The 4,192-nt window shown below is 43.5% G+C and overlaps 1 long non-coding RNA gene across 1 annotated transcript; it reads left to right on the plus strand.

Annotated features, from left to right (window-relative positions):
• Positions 1-1,038: 1,038 nt before the first annotated feature.
• LOC135383163 (uncharacterized) lies at positions 1,039-1,702 on the plus strand. The gene is made up of 2 exons (XR_010419706.1): positions 1,039-1,168; positions 1,443-1,702. It is a non-coding gene; the product is annotated as an uncharacterized LOC135383163 (long non-coding RNA).
• The last annotated feature ends 2,490 nt before the right edge of the window (positions 1,703-4,192 follow it).

The raw sequence follows: 4,192 nt of genomic DNA on the forward strand, positions 1-4,192 counted from the left end.
CAGTTTTTTTTTGTTTTTCTTTAGAACAGCAATAGTGTATTCTGACCACCCGCACCTGCACGGGTTCCCGGAACAAGGACGCTGTAATTTGGTGGGGCTATTGATGAGCAAGGCCAAGCGTGGGACAAGCCTATTGTACAGGAGGATAAATGACAGATGTGCGAATTCCCAAAAAGAGAAAGCAAAAAGGGGAAAAAGTCCAGCCCACTGAAAGTCTGGACACGGCGGGGAAGTGTACTGGATACTGCTTGACGAGGAAGGAAAGTATTTTGAGCACTCAGTAGCAAATACTGAAAAAAGTATTTTAAATACTTTAAAAATTCTTCTCGAGTAGGGAACTAAAATACCGGAAAAAGTATTGAAAATAGTGTATTTTGAATCCCTACTTAAGATACGTACAAGTCTGCCAGCGCCACGGAAAAAAATCGTTATTTAATATGAGATATACTCGCTAACTTGGAGCCGTGAAGCTTACTCTGCCTCTTCGATGAGGGGAACTAAAGTGCAACAGCCACTTGCTCTCAAACGAAGGTCCGTGATCGTACAATGTAAACAAAATTAGTTCACACGACGCTACCGTTTAGAAGAAAAAACCAATGAAAACAGAACCGTGTTTAGCGCAACGAATGGGATCCCCAGGAAGCAAAGGTTGGCGGCATTCAATGAGACAGCAGGAGAAGTGAGCGCGTACCTATCGTGGGCCTGTGGATTTGGAACGGTATTGGTACTATATAGGTAGTGTTCCGTATTTGCGCGGCATGATGGGCACTGCTGCATTTTTCTATACCGATTCACTGAATTTTAGCCCACCACAATTGTCACGAATGGTCCACTGACAACATTAACGTCCTTCGGACAGCGTTGCCAGTCCCCTCCGCAACGCGCACTCTGTTTTTCACCGAGGGTGTTCCATGGCTTAGCACGCGCGTGCACGCGCAGCATTAAGGCGGCGCACTGATCTCTATAGTAATAGGCTGGATAGCGGATTGAGGGTGCAACCGTACGGTCGCCGTCCGCCATCTTGGGAAGCTCAAAACATTGCCGTCCGCCACTCAGCTGCATTATGTGCATGCGCCTTTGCGTAGCACTTTTGTGGTGTCATGCCCGCCTGCTGTGGTTATGGGTGTGCTGACCGTACTGGCAAGGCACCGGGGACGACATTTCACAAGTAAGTGACATGGTTTTACAAATAAATGTGATTTATTAGTCCACGAGCGGAGTGACAAAACGTTGCTGTTGATGCATGTGCGCGGCACTTTGTGAATCGTATCTCAAGATCTAAGCAGTTCACGGGTATGGTCTCGGCACTCAGCAAGCGTTGAAGTGCGCTTGTCAGCTGTGATATCTACGGCTCAGTTTGTTGGTCACGGTATCGACGATTGCTTGCTTGGATTAGCCTTGTCATCCCTTCCGTAATTGATGGCATAAATTGTTCAATGCAGGTTCCCTCACGGCCGCCCAGAACATTTAAACAAAGTGTGCGGTAAATGTCAGGCGAAAGGACTGGACGCCGTCGACGACATCACTGGTCTGCAGCAAACATTTTAAAAACAAATGCTTCGACAGAACGGGCCAAACCGTTCGACTGAGGCCTGACGCTGTGCCCAACAAGTTCGACTTCCCAGAACACCTCCAGAAAGTAATAATGCATGCGACATATGTAGAGGCCAGATTTATATCCACTAAAAGCTAGTTGAACACACATGCATGAAAAACTCATTTATCTTGCTCAAAATATGTACCTCTAGGAATTCACTTGCATGCATTTAAAATACGCAACAAACTCATTGGGGCAAAAGTATCTTACTTTATGTAGTGTACAAAAAGCATGCAGAGTTGAAAGCATAGATCGAGAAGTTGCCCGTCAAAAGGAACTCGTTACAAAGTTACCGTGTGAAAAATGCAACTAAGTTATTCAGCCCGAAACGTAGCTTGAAACGTTACAGAGTTACTTAAAAAAAAGAACGAGTTGCTCCCAAGTTACTTCGGACACAAAATAACACTACACAGGTGCAGCTGAGTTCGACCCTGAGTTGCCTGCGTTGAGTTTTCGTTTATGTCCAACAATTCGAACGTGTTACATCTTATTCCCTGTCTGCACACGATGGTTCAGCTTCATTTCAATAGCAGCAGTTCTTACTTCCTGAACAGAATACTGTCATTGACTGGACATCATGTTTTATGACATAAAATGCTGTGGAAGAACCGTAAAGAAAGCAAGGAAATAAGTGGACGTGAGTGAAAAGCGAATTAGTAACTTGGAACGTAGCTTAAGTTACTTTGGCAAAGTTACCTGAAAAAGGAGTTCCTCTGAAAATTAACACGGCGCAAAAGTTGCGAGTTAAGTTATATAGTTACCAAGAAAAGGAACTTAGTTACAGTAACGAGTTACCTCGAACTCTGGTTGAAAGTGTGTATTTGCATGAAAATCTAGCCTCTAGAATCATGTTCCCTAGTTAAGAGTTCCAAGCGATGGTTGATGATTGGAATCAGTACTGCACGAAGAGCACCTTAAAGCTGCAGCTAGTCCAATATATGAAAACACTCCTGAATTATGCATTCATATGCAGTTAAAAGCCACTCCATATTGTATAGGACAATACTAAGACGGGCAAAAGCATATAAACAAAAAAGTATTGCATGAACATGTTGACTAACGTACAAACTCGTATTAGTGGGACATACAAACACACCAGCCACATGTCTCTTTGGTGCATTCCAGCATGTTTACTTTACTTAGAGACAATAAATAATTTTTCAACCTCGAATGTCTACTCTTTATTCTCGCTGCTTAAGCTTGCTACAACACATGTTTGAATGCAGCCCAAATGAAAACAATGTGATCCGTCTGATCAAAGAAGTTTCCCAGTGCTACAGCAGTATCGGACTGTACCACCTTGCCAAAGAATATACAGAGAAGGTGACAGCCAGGCCTCAGCTGCGAAAGAAATTGTCAAGGTTGATCATATTCAACAACCAGTAATGCACTCTGCCCACTTACCTGCTTGACTGCTTCAAACTTGTTATAACTGGACTTGTGACACTTTGATGTTGGAACTTTCACCACAAGACCTTGCTACTTAGCCTTTTTATGACTTATTCACTCTACCTCTAGTCATTTTGAACTGTCTTTACCGCCATTTATTTCCCCAGTGCACATATTTCTAGTCGGTATGTTTTTCCCGTCATATAGCCTTTATATCACATATCATTCTAGTCCTTTGGAAGTGCTTTAGTGCCGTTCGGCATTTCGTGTCATAACCAGTCATATCTAAACTTCCTGTGCAAAGCATAATGTTTATACCCAAGCATATTAAGGTAGTTACATAAACAAACGTGCCAAACATTCCCTGGCATTCCGCACCCCCGAGCAGAAAGGAAATGGGAGAAACACGGGAAGCAACACGCTGACGGACGACAAAGGAAACGTAACACAACAAATACAACACCACACAAAACCAGCAAATCACATAATCGTAGTTCAAAGTACAAGATTGGAACGACACGCGCTCACACGAGTACAAAATAGACAGGAAATAACATGTATGTGACGGGATTTCACACAAAAAACGTAAGGAACTCAATCACGAGGGATTTCTGCAGCGATCCGTGGCAAAATTTTAGCGAAGCAGCAAGGGAAGCGCTCAAAAACAGCAAAACTTGTCACAGCTTACATGCATTCCTATGGGCTGTAATCGCTCTTTTGAGCACCGCAATATGGCGGCCGGTGGTCGTACCCTTTCCCGCGATACCCTCACCCATCCGCTATCCAGCCTTTATACATAGAGATCAGTGAGGCGGCGCATCATAGCCGGCACTTCGTCGTCTACAGTCGAGGGACGGCGCAGCGAGCGAAATGGTTCGCGCAGTCACCGCTTCACAACATTTTGGCGCTTGCTTGGAAATGCAGTACCGCTGATGTAACGTCTTCTTTTTTGTGTTATTTTTGTTTTCTCTTGGCGCGCGACGGGTCAAGCGAAATCTTGTGCAACCATATGACCGCTCGTGCTCACCCATGCCAAGTCCAATACTGTAAACCAGACCTGTAAAAATTACTTTTCCAAAGTAATTGAATTACGATTACAATTACATGTTCACAAAGTAATTAAATTACAGTTACAATTACTCATTTTCTACTGTAATTCAATTACAATTACTGAAAAAGTAATTGCATTACACTGAATTACATTCA

This window comes from Ornithodoros turicata, chromosome 2 (assembly GCF_037126465.1).
Source record: "Ornithodoros turicata isolate Travis chromosome 2, ASM3712646v1, whole genome shotgun sequence".
In the NCBI taxonomy this organism is placed as follows: Eukaryota; Metazoa; Arthropoda; class Arachnida; order Ixodida; family Argasidae; genus Ornithodoros; species Ornithodoros turicata.